Genomic DNA, 12,422 nt, shown 5'->3' with positions numbered 1-12,422 from the left:
AGGAGAGGGAGGCTGTGGAGTGAATCAAGTAGCGTGTGTTGTCTCCCTGGACTCCATGCTGATGCTCTGATCAGGACTTCAGCAAAATTCTGTTTGAAATGAGAATAGACTAATTTTCATCTGACTCTTCTCCGAGGAATCCCATGTGGGCCCACACGCCAAGGGTCATCATTAGAAAACTGCCTTCAAACGAGCGGAGGTTTCTTATGGCAAAGCTCTCTCCCTTTGTTAAATTTATAAACATTTATGTAAAAATGTATATATTAATTGTTCAGGTTTCTTCTAAGCCTGGAAAATAATGCCCAGGAAGATACTTGGGGGAAATAAACTCATAAAAATAGCCCAAGCGAGGAAGAAAATGTCCTCATTTTGACTGAAAATTCAGAAGAATTCTGTGATCAAAGGCAATTCTAACTCCCAGCTGTTCAAAGGGACTTACATTTTAAAAAAAAATCAGATGTGACCAAGAATAGAAAAAAACTCATTAAGAGCTTAACGAGACGATGACAGGTGAAGTCGTCAGTTGCTTAAACACTATGATGATGATGTTTTTTTTTTTTTTTCCTAAGCAGTATCTCGTTTGTTTTTTGGGAATCAATTTAGATTTTTAAGAAATCGTTATGGAGTATGGGAAAGTTTGTCGGGGAGAACAAATATATTTACCTAGGAGCCACTGGGTGCTTCGGTAATGAAGACATCGACTTCTTTTCTTGCCCCTCACCTCTGGGGTAGCTTCTTGCAAACACATCAAGGGAAACACAATAATTGAATTGTGTTTTTTTTTTTTTTAAACTTCTCCTCTTTCATCAGTTTTCTTCTGACTCAGAGCCCTTGAAAGGCAGGGCAGGTCTGCAAGAAAAGGCATGATTTTGAGAAGTTAGGTAGTAAGCCTACAGATAGACCTCAAGAAAAAGGTTAGTTTTGGGGGAACCCTAGATAGCTATGCATCTCTGTGCCTATTGATGGTAGTTGTTTAGTAGCTCTGATATTTGTAATATAAAAAAAAATCCTTGAAAAGAAAAAAAAGACTCTTTCCTAATTCTCCCAAGCAGTATAAATCCCCTTTCACTTTCCCCAGGCAAGATCGGAATCTCTTGCATGTTTCTGGGCTCTGACCTGCCTGATGCTCATCTCCCAACCCTAGTAGCCAGTTTTTTCTTCTCTTAAGTGCTAGAGGAGTCATGAAAAATTCAGACACTGGGTTTCCCTGAGACCAATCTGGTGGCTTTGTCTTTGTGCTAACTGCTGCTTTCTATGCATCATTCAAAAGGTACATACCAAGTTGTCAGCCCCTGAACTGCTACTTAGTGTTAAACATGAATATTTGTAGCTTAGCAAGAGACTAAATTTAAAAAAAAAATTAATATTTGACAAGCCCAGAAGAAGGCATAACAGGTCCAGAATGATACCTATGAAAGATGTTATTTGTGAAAAGTCCAAACTTTTTGTTCAACAGGACTGATTGAGGGCTGCAAAAGGTTGCTCGGCAGTGGCTGTGATAACTGGGCTACCTTCTAGGAACATGGGTTAGGTGTCTGGCACAAAGCATGCTGAATGAAAGTATTTTTTCTTTCTTTCACATGTACCACAAGGAAAATGCATTCTGGGCATGTGCCGTTAAGCTGATCTAGCTAGAAAGCCGAGCGAGATGATACCAGGCTTATTCCTGCTACCCATCAGCCCTCCATCTGATAGCAAGACTGCCTTCCCCGCCCAACCCTATTTCTTAATTAGAATGGGAATCAGCTTAGAACTAATAGAATCTCTTATTAGTAACAACAAGACGGGTTGGCCCTCCAGTTCAAGTGGCATATCTGCATAACTTAAAGCCTGAAGAGCTTACAGAGTCACTCCAGCTCTGGGAGGAATGCCTTTGACTCTCCCATATTAATGAGTTGTTCTAAATTTAGTCTGCCGTGACAAACTAATATTAATACAGTATTTTATGGCCCAGAGCATTGTGAATGCATAGGAATGAACCCCAGAATCAAGGGAAGATGGGGAAGGAGCAAGATTACTTTGTGTGATTGTCAAGATATAAGATAATCCAAGTATGTAGATATTAAGACTTAAACATAATACGCTGCTTATGGATTTATATTATGTGAAACATTTTCTATTATTTTAAATCCTCACAGCATTAGTTTCCTATTTTCAGGGGTTTATATCTGGGCCATAAAAATTCACTCTGGGCTGAAACTTGGCATGTGGGGTCTTAACCTGGGAGCATTTTATTTTACTTTTTTTTAAAAAAATTAATGAAATCTTTAAAAAAAACCTTTTTATATTTTTTTGGCCATTTTTAACCTGGGCAAATGCCAAGAAAGGGCAGATGCTTTGGGAAGTCATTTTGCACATTAAACTTCTTCCTGCCTCCCCCTCCACTCTAGTTGTTTCTAAGAGATTTAAAGGAAACTTCTAGATATTATTCAATTGGGAGAATTTCTTGGGGGGCAGAATAACATAAATCAAACTGATGCAATTGGTGAAGTGGCCCCTTAGCCCAAGCAAAGATCTCAACATTTGAGTATCCTCCTCTGAACTATGTTGTCCTATTGAGGCAACAATGGATTTCCATTCTGGATGAATAGAAAACCAGTTGGTAGAAGATGATCATCCATTTCCTTTTAGCTACTTGCTTTTGTGCGAGACATTTGTCAATAGAAGCAGTCTATATCCGAACATCCCCACGATCCATTTTGTCTTCTCCACTGCGCCTCTTGCTTTTAGTCAACTAGCAACTTCCCGAATGGGAGCAGGTAGTCTGCCCATCCTCTGAGAAAAGGTTGCTCAGTGCTTCTAGATACATCAGTCAGATGGATGGCCAGGTTGGCTGAAGTTAGGAAAGCAACAGGCCTGGGGCTCATGGCAAAGTGCTGGGATGCAGTTTAAAAAAAATTCTGAAAAAATATTTTTGGGTAGAGGTGGCCCCGGTGAAATGAAACAGTTTTCAAATCCTAAAAATCAAACCTTGGTAGTTTGCCATCACATTAGCTCTTTTGGATCTCATATGGTGTTTTAGTGCCTATTTTTGGGTAAAGTAATTTTGTTCCTTCACAAGAAAGCACAGTTACCACTGTCTGTCCCCTGGCAACAGCTTTTAAAAAAAAAGACTCATTTTTAGGTAATGCTGAAATGTAAGGGTTTTCTTTTACCTTTTTTTTTTTCCTGGTATTTTCTGCTCCATGGAAGTGAAGCTTCTCTCCTTCCTTTCCTTCCCTTGCCTGTCCTTTTTCCTCCTGTTTCTTTCCTTTCAAGTCAGCCAACAAGCATTTATTAAGTGCTTACTGTATGCCAGACCCTGTGCTGAGCTCTGAGAATACAAAAATGAAGAAAAAAACCCCACCCTACGATCCCTGCCCTCAAGGAGCTCACATTCTAATAGGGGAGCCAACATGCAAATATCTATGTATGTACTAGATAAATGCAGAGTTAGTGAGTAGCATGTAATTGCAGAGATAAGGCATGAGCAGGTCGGGGGATCAGAAACAGTCCCTCAATCATCGCTTTCCTTTCCTCCTTTCTTTGCGTCTCCTCCCACTCTCTTCCTTCCCTTTCTTTTGATTCCTTTAGTGTATTCTGTGTTTATTTGGTTAGCTAATTCAATTACTCTTCTGGATAAACATCCTGTTCTAGCAGCATTCAGGGTCTAGACTGCTCAGTTCACAGGAAGAGCCCTCCCTTTTTGCATAGACAAAAGTCCTGGAAAGGTACTAGAAGATTTGCCTGCGAGGAGCTTCTTAATTAAAGCCAGCCTGGCCTATCATAGACTGCTTGCTTGCCTCCCAGAACCACAGCTTTGACCCCTCCACTGAATGCTGCGGGACGTCCAGAAACCCCCACTTACCCAGGAACCCCTGTGACATCACTCTCATTATTTTATTTGCAGCAGGTAGAGATAGGTGGCAGTGCCTTTAATTTTTTCTGATTCTTTTATCGGGTGATGACAAAGAGGTGAAAATGTGAGCTTAAGCAATAGAAAATAACCCAAGTCCAGAGAAGATTGCAGTTGGAAGCAATAAACTTTCCTGCAGAAATATATCTAAATACAGTATCCAAAGCCAGAAAAAAATGACTTTGGTTGAGATTTCATAGTATTAAGGAAACAACATTGTCTTCCCATGAAATTCTAATTGCTTTCCTACTAATGGTTGAAAGGAAATCATAAACCAGTGGTTGGGAAACCTAAATCAGCAGTCGCTATTAGATAGAGTGTCCAAGATACCTTCCCTGAGGGTTGTATAGGATAAGAATCCAGGCCCATGTTGCTATGTGACACTTGCATTGTGTGGTTTATGCTTTTGTATATGCTAGATTTCATCTATTTGAAATGTGCAGCTTCGTGCTGCTTTGACTCAGCCACTGGTTCTGTATGACGGATGTTGATACGTTTTTGAGCTAAGGAGATGAATTCCTGCTTGGCCCAAAAGAGAATGAGACCGGTGTCTTATGGGGTTCCTGCATGCATAAACTCCACTGAATTGTCAGGATGAAAATCTAAAGTGGGCGGGGGAAAGATAACCCTTGAACTTTTCAGCTTGGTTCCAAATGTAAAATGCTCATTGCATTTAGTAGGTGGGCTGGGGGTTTTGAGTTTGGGGAGAACTTGCTTTATGATGGTTTTCTGGGAAGATTTCCCCATGGAGTGTTTTGGTGGGAACAGAGTGGGGCTTACTTAGGTCAGGTAAAATCTTAGAAGAGGCCTTTGAATGATGACTTGATAGTCAGAAGACCTGGGTTTAATAATAATAATAGCTAGCATTTATATAATACTTTAAGCTTGACAATCGTCTTTACAGATTTTATCTCATTTGATGTTCACAACAACACTGTGAGCTAGGTGCTATTATTATCCTCATTTTACAGTTGAGGAAACTGAGGCAAATAGAGGTTAAGTGACTTGCCCAAGGTCATACGGTTGGAATCTGAAGCAGGATTTCAACCCAAGTCTTCCTAATTCCAAGTCTCTAGCCAGTTTGTCTGCTGTGCCACATGCTGTTCAAATCCTGCTTCTCATGTGACTACCTGTGTGGCCACGAGTAAGCCACGAAATCTGTTTAGAACCCCCTCCCCCACTTTTTCATCTATAAAATGAGGTCATTAGTTCCTGCCCTGTCCACCTCTCAGTGGGACAGTGAAAGCTATAGATTTAGGACTAGAAAATGCCTTGGAGACCGTGGAGCCCAATGCCTTCATTTTAAAGCAACTGAGGCTTAGGAAGATGAAAATGACTTGTTGAAAGTTACATAGCTAGTAAGTGAAAAAGCCAGGATTGGAACCCAGATCTTCTTGACTTAAACTTCAGTGTTTTCCCACTGCCCCATGGATGTTTGGTCAATTTGGTAAAACAAGATCTTGTACCTAACGTCCTTCTCAGCATTATTCATTTAGAGATAGGAGGGACCTCAGAAAGCATCACGTATTAATGATGGATACCAGGTATCCTCGTATCCAACGAGGATACTGAAAACCAAATAAGTTAAGTGACTTGACTAGGGGTGTGGAGCCTGCGGCCTTGAGGCCACATGTGGCCTGAAGTCTCCTACAAGTGCAGTGTCAGCTATTGTCCTGATTGTACATGGTTGAGAGGCAGTGTGGTAGAGTGAATGGAGAGTCAGCTTTGGTTGTGGAGATCTGGGGTCTAGGTCTGTCTCTGACACCTCCGGGCTGTGCGACTCAACCTCTCAGCAGCACAGGCGGGTCTCTAAGGCTACAGTTGTCAAACAGTTGTACATCTGCATTGGGAGATGGTGTTTTATCACTGAGAGTTGCCTGCACAGATGAAATCATAGGTTTGGATCAAGAGGATTTTCTGTTTCTGGAGCTTATGCAGTGACTTCTTCGCAATGTGTCAAATCCCAAATTCATCAAGTCAATCCTTCAGCATCCCGCATCCAAGTCTTAAAAATGAGAGAATTTATTCCTCTACTCTTTAAAAAAAAGTTACATATATGAACACAAGAGTGTCATAATAACCTAGTCATATATCATCATCCTAGTTTTATGGATAAGCAAACAGATTCGGAGAAACTATGACTTTCCTATGGGTGTACAAGAAGTAGATGGTAATGGAATGGAGGATATTGATCAATGATACCCCCGTAAAGCAGCTGGGGTATTAACCGTTGGCCTTATGATTCTGTTTGGTGATTTCCCCCCTTATATCATGTCATAGCATTATTTGAAACCCTGATTATAATTTTGAAGCTCTAAAGACAGATCCCATGTGAATTACCCTATGTTATTTATTGTTGCTGTTATTGTAATTCAGTCATGTCCTGCTCTTTGTGATCTTGAAAGAGATTTCTTGAAAGAGATACAGGAGTGGTTTGCTATTTCCTTCTCCAGCTCATGTTACAGGTGAGGAAATTGAAGCCAACAGGGTTAAGTAACTTCCCCAGGGTCACCCAGCTACTGTCTGAGGCCACATATGAACTCAGGAAGATGAGTTTTCCTGATTCCTGGCCCAGAATTCCATCCACTAAGCCACCTAGCTGCCCTATCCTATATTAAGCCAAGTCTATAAAATTTGGAGATTCCAGAAAGAACCTACTAAGTTTTAGTTGTGTTTCTCGTTTTAACGGAATTGAAATCCACATTCACAAGTTTCCACTGATGTTTGTTTGTATTTCTGGATCACAGGATTTAGAACTGGAAGGGACCTTAGAAATCACAGTCTGGAGCAGCTGGGTGGTACAGTGGATACAGCAGGAGTCAGGAGGACCTGAGTTCAAATCTGGCCACAGACACTTACTAGCTGTGTGACCCTGGGCAAGTCACTTAAACACCCCCCCCCCCAAAAGAAAGAAATCACAGTCCAGCGCTTTCTTTTAGCAGATGAGGAAACTGAATCTCAGATGAAGTGATCATTTAAGTGATCATATGCCAGAAGAGTCAGGGTATGACCTTAAATCTTCTAATTTCATATCTGGGGCTCTTTTAGATCTTTTAGGGTTTGGTCAGTTGACATATACGTTGTTCTTCCCACAAAGGTCATGGAAGTGTGAATTGGAGGATCCCACTGAGGACAGGATATTCTTCCTATTTAATTCCCACCACACACCCCATTTTTAAACCAAGATATCTTTAGACATTAATTTCCATAAAACTTTGTATTTAAAAAAAAATTTTTTTTTGGTGAGGCAAGTTAAGTGACTTGCCCAGGGTCAACGCAGCTAGTAAGTGTCAAGTGTCTGAGGTCGCATTTGAACTCAGGTCCTCCTGACTCCAAGGTTGGAACTCTATCCACTGCGCCACCTAGCTGCAGCAAAACTTTGTATTTTTAAAGTAATCTCACAAATCTCGTCTTATTTGATCTTCATGACAATTCTGGGGGGAAGATGGAGATCCTTCTCCCCCCTCCCCCTGAACAGCATTCAATTTGCTTTTTATTGTTCTTTTTCCCATTTATATCATTGTAATCAATGTGTATTGTTTTCCTTGATTGGCTCATTTCACTCTGCATCAGTTCATATGTCTTCCCATGTTTCTCTGAATTCTTCGTGTCTATTAGAGTATGGTAACTGTCCATTACATTATTGTGACCCAATTCATTCAGTCGTTTTCTATTCAATGCAATTTTTACTTTAAAAAATGTCTTCTTAGTGAGATCACCCTTCAGGATGCTTATAATGTGGTTTAGTCTAGGTAGACTCTGAGGTCCCTTACAACTCTGCGAGTCTGTGATTCTATCATCTTGTGAGGCCTAGAGGGATTAGGTCATGCCATGAGTTAGTGATGGTGGTGGGGATATCAAGGGCCGTGTAAATAAAGGCTAGGGTTAGGGATTGGCTCTGTGATTTCACTGGTGTGGACAGGGTGCTCCTAAATGATGAAATTCCCTCTCCCAATGCAGGTGGACATACTTTCCAAAACTTATGGTTTTAGAGAGTTACTTAAAGCATTGAGGACTCCAGTGACTTGCCCCTAGTATCCCATAGCCCTATGTGTCAGAGACAGCACTTGAACCCTGGCTCCGAGGCCAGCTTTCCAGCCACTCCATCATACTGCTTTTTTTATGTAAGTAAAAAAACAACAACTTAATTTAGGTTTTAAAATTTTCTCTTAAAGTAGGAATAGAAAATGATTCTCTCATCTGCTTTTTAGGTAGAAAAAAGGCAGGGGCAGCTGTGTGGCACAGTGGATAGAGTGCTGGACTAGGAATCAGGAAAACCTGAGTTCAAGTCTGTTTTCACACACTAAATAGCTGTGTGGTTTGGCCAACTCAATTAGCCCCTGACTGCCTTGGCTTCCTCATCTGTAAAATAAGGACAATAACAGTAATAATACCTACCTCCCAGGGTTGTTATGATGATTAAATAAGATAATATTTGCAAAGTACTTTGCAAACCTAAAAGCTCTACATAAATGCTATCTAAAAAACCTGACAATGAAATAATAGCTAGAATAAATGATGATTATAATCACTTCTTGATCAATTCTCCAGGATACTTCATTGGTAGAGGACAGCCAATCACCATGCATGGTCTTTGAGTCTACTGGAAGAGATCCCATTGAAAGAAATGCATCCATATCCCAGTGCCATAAATACTACAATGTGATTCTCATTGTGGAGTTGTGAGTACAAAAGCCATGTTTGGTGGCATTTCTCTACTCCTGGCATAATGGTGGTAGGAGAGCTAGGTGCTAGTAGGAAATGAGCCTCAGGTGAAAATACTTTGTGAATTTGGAGATTTAGAAATCCACAGCAGATCTGGAGATTTGAATTGACTGTTGTAAAAAGATGAAACGTGTGCCATAATTTCATGGACTTGGCTGTATTACAAATGGTGCTGGAGGTGGAGTAAAGCCTTCTATTTTGATGTTTTTGAAAACTCCTCCTAAATTAGAATTTGAACAATGGGGTTTCCAAATTGGGAAGCCTAGCGAGCCCTTTCTCATGGCTGTGTCTCTTTCTGTTCATGTGAATTTCAGGGACTTTGAACCATTTTGATTCTGTTTCTTGCCTTTTACAAGAAAACGGAGATATGTGGAAGGAAAATAAATAATCCTGATTTCCTTAAACACTGATAGGAATAGTAAACCTCTGATAATGGTCTTTTCCTGAAGGAAGCCCAGGTGGGCGCTGGCCTGGGTAGGGCAGGAAAACTATCTTATCAGCTTATTTCTTTTATATGAATTTAGGCTCTCAAAGCAATCAAGATAATGAGGGCTGCAGAAAGGCTAATATCAATTGCATCAGTAGTTAAGCAGATGCAACATTCTACTGTTGTCCTTGAAGGTCGGAAACAATAATTGCTAATAGGTGGATAGAATGGAATACCCTGTTTTACATCTCCTCCACTTGCTTTGTGGGAGCTAGTGGACAGCAATATAAGCAAGCAGGTATGGAGACAATATCAGTGAAGACAAAACAAAATGGACTAGGTGGGAAATGGTGTTGATTTGTGCTTAAAAATTTTTCTGTTCCTAGTGATGATCCTTTGTGGTAATCTTATTTAGAATCTTCTATCTGAAACCTTACAAAGGCTTTGTAAATCTAGTCAGTGCCACATTCAGGAAAGCTTTTTTCTCACTAGAGGGCAGCATTTGACTAATTGTCTGAGGAGAGAATTTTTTTCCCACAGAGCTGGTGTCCTCCATGTAGGTGGCTTTAGATAAAGGTTTCTCTAGCAGCCTTCCATGATTTCTGATTGTATCCATTGGGCCAAGGCCCAATTTGATTCGATAAACCCATGGAAAAGAATTTTGAGAATTGATTCCACTTGTAAATATGAGTTATTTTTAGATAGCAATTGTTGCAAGTATATGGAAATCTTGTTTACCCTGTAGCCTTTTATGCCTTTAGCAGCATTCATATGTTGAGTTCTTTTATTATTGAAACATAATAAAATGAAAATAAAATCACTGGCATATTAGCGATCCCTTCTTCCTGAGACCCTGGACAAGTTACTTAACCTCTTAGTACTCTAGGCAACTGTCCAAGACTCTTAAGTTGCAGAGAAAGTGCCAGCCAGAGTAGGTAGAAGGAATTTCCTCACCTGGGAGTTCCCTAGACCAGTGAAATCATTGATCTAGTAGTTGCTATCCCTATAATTACTGTAGGGGTTCCTTCGTTGAGTTCAATCACTGCTCATAGAGTTAAATTCTGATTTGTTCTATGGCTTACCTTTTAGCTGATCCTTAAGGACAGTTGTGGGAGATCAATTCTCCCCCCCCCCCCAGCTGTAATAACCACAACCACATGAGGCAAGGTATATGCAGTGGCTCATACTGGACACACTAAAAGTTTAGCAATGTTCTCCATGAACAATGGAGGGTTTGTATACCCTAGATATGGCTCCCAATGGCTAATTTGCTGAAAGATGCTTAAGAATCAGACATACAATCATTATCCATGATTTTCTAGAGTGAGAGATATGTTGGTTTTCCATCATCTTTTAAAACTTAGAGGGAAAAATCCCTCCTCTTTTTTTGGTTATCAAATTGGGTAAATAAAGGCATATGTGTTGATGTCCTATATAAATGATATAATTTATTTCAATTTGGCAATAAAATCCAACATTAGACCATAGTCTACCATCACCAACAGCAGAATGACCACTGAAATTATCAGAAGAAAGAAAATGGTGTTCTCTCCAATGGCCTTTGATGCTTGGTGTATTTTTGGCTAAAACAAAATAGTTCAAAGGATCTTACGGGAGTATAATGATCCTGCTTGAATGGGGAAATGGATGAAAAAGCATGATATTAAGGGCTTAATATATGCAAAGCATTGTGCTAAGCATCAGGGAAACAAATAGAAAATTGACCGTCTGTGGTCTCAAGGAGTCATAGGCTCCACGTTCTAGTGGGAGAGATAATGCACACACACATACGTACACACATGTACACACATATAAAAGACAGCATTGTGTAGTGGATAGAAAACTGGTCTTGATGTCAGAAAGAACTCTAGTCCTGCCTCCATCTGATTCTAGCTGTATGACTGTGGGCAAGTCACCTAACCCCTCAGTGTTCCAGAAAACTTTCTAATACTAGAAATTACCAAGAAGGTGCTGATCTGTCTTGGTACAGCAAACTCCCTTTTAGGCCAATGTAATTGCAGACCTGGTTAAAAAAAAAAAAAGAAAAAGAAAAAATCAACTTGTTCTAACTGAAGAGATAAGACACTCCCCCTTTCCTCTTCTTTGGCAGAAGTGTAGTATAGGGGCATCAACATTACATATGATGTTGGATTTTTTTCAATGTATTAATTGATTATGTTGATCTCCACACTGCCCCTCCCCCTTTAAAGGTATTTATATAAGGAGTGGCTCTCTCAAAGGAGGAAGGGGAGGGATCCACAGGGAAATCAAGGTGATATAAAAACAAAAAAATATAAAAACCTACTTCTAAATGTATGTAACATATGGATATGATATGATATTACATTATATATTGTTATATATCATATCATATAATATATTATACCATACTATATCACATTATATCATATCATATCATACCATATTATATGGTATTATATGATGTTATATTATATTATATTATAATATCAATTTGTCTAGTTCCTCACAGCTGATGTAGGGCCAGTCTTTAGAAGACTGAAGGCGAAGAAACAGGGTTCTGGGCCCTGTTGGCCCATTGTATGGAGCTGGAATCTGGTGAGAATTAGCGCTCATGAAGGTCAGGGTTTTTCCTCATCTTCACCATCCAACTTCTGCAGAATAGGGAGCATGTTTCTGATGGCTGACCCTGACGAGGTACAGTGTGAACATTCCACTCCATGTCCTCCTATCCATGCAGCGTCTTCTCTTACAGCTGGCTAACTCCCTATAGCCATTTCCCCTGTCATTCTTTCCTTTCACTACTGAAAAGACAAAGGGAGCAGGGACAGACAGAGGGCAGAGGTGCTACATCAATAAAGAAATCACTTTTCTCAGCTAGGTTTACGTATATTTAAGTAACTTTTCCAGGAACATCGCTTATAAAAGGACAGCAACAATGAGCTCCCCAGTGTTGGCCTTGGTATAGGAGACCTGGGTTTGAATTCTATCCTAAATGCATACTAGCTGTATGATGGTAAGCAATCATTTTTTCAGATACTCAAATGTTCTCATCTGAACTACCTGACCATGGACAAATCTCTTAGCCTTTTTTATTCCCCATGTAACTCCCTAAAACTACAAGTTAAAGATGGGCTATGGTCTGCATAACGGAAGAAGTTTCAATCAATCAATTAATAAACATTTATTAAGTGCCTACTATGTGCCAGGTAGGGCAGCTAGGTAGTAAGTGGATAGAGTCCTGGGCCTGGAGTTAGGAAGACTCGTCTTCCTGAGTTTAAATCTCATCTCTGATAGTAAATATCTCTTTGTAAAAGAAAATTGATATTAAGCAGTCAATAAGAGAATGGGTACAAAGGATATTGAAAAAACATTTAAACTAAGGCAGCTAAGGGA

Source organism: Vombatus ursinus, unplaced genomic scaffold (genome assembly GCF_900497805.2).
Source record: "Vombatus ursinus unplaced genomic scaffold, bare-nosed wombat genome assembly UNPS02014825.1, whole genome shotgun sequence".
In the NCBI taxonomy this organism is placed as follows: domain Eukaryota; kingdom Metazoa; phylum Chordata; class Mammalia; order Diprotodontia; family Vombatidae; genus Vombatus; species Vombatus ursinus.
This window is presented reverse-complemented; position numbering follows the sequence as displayed.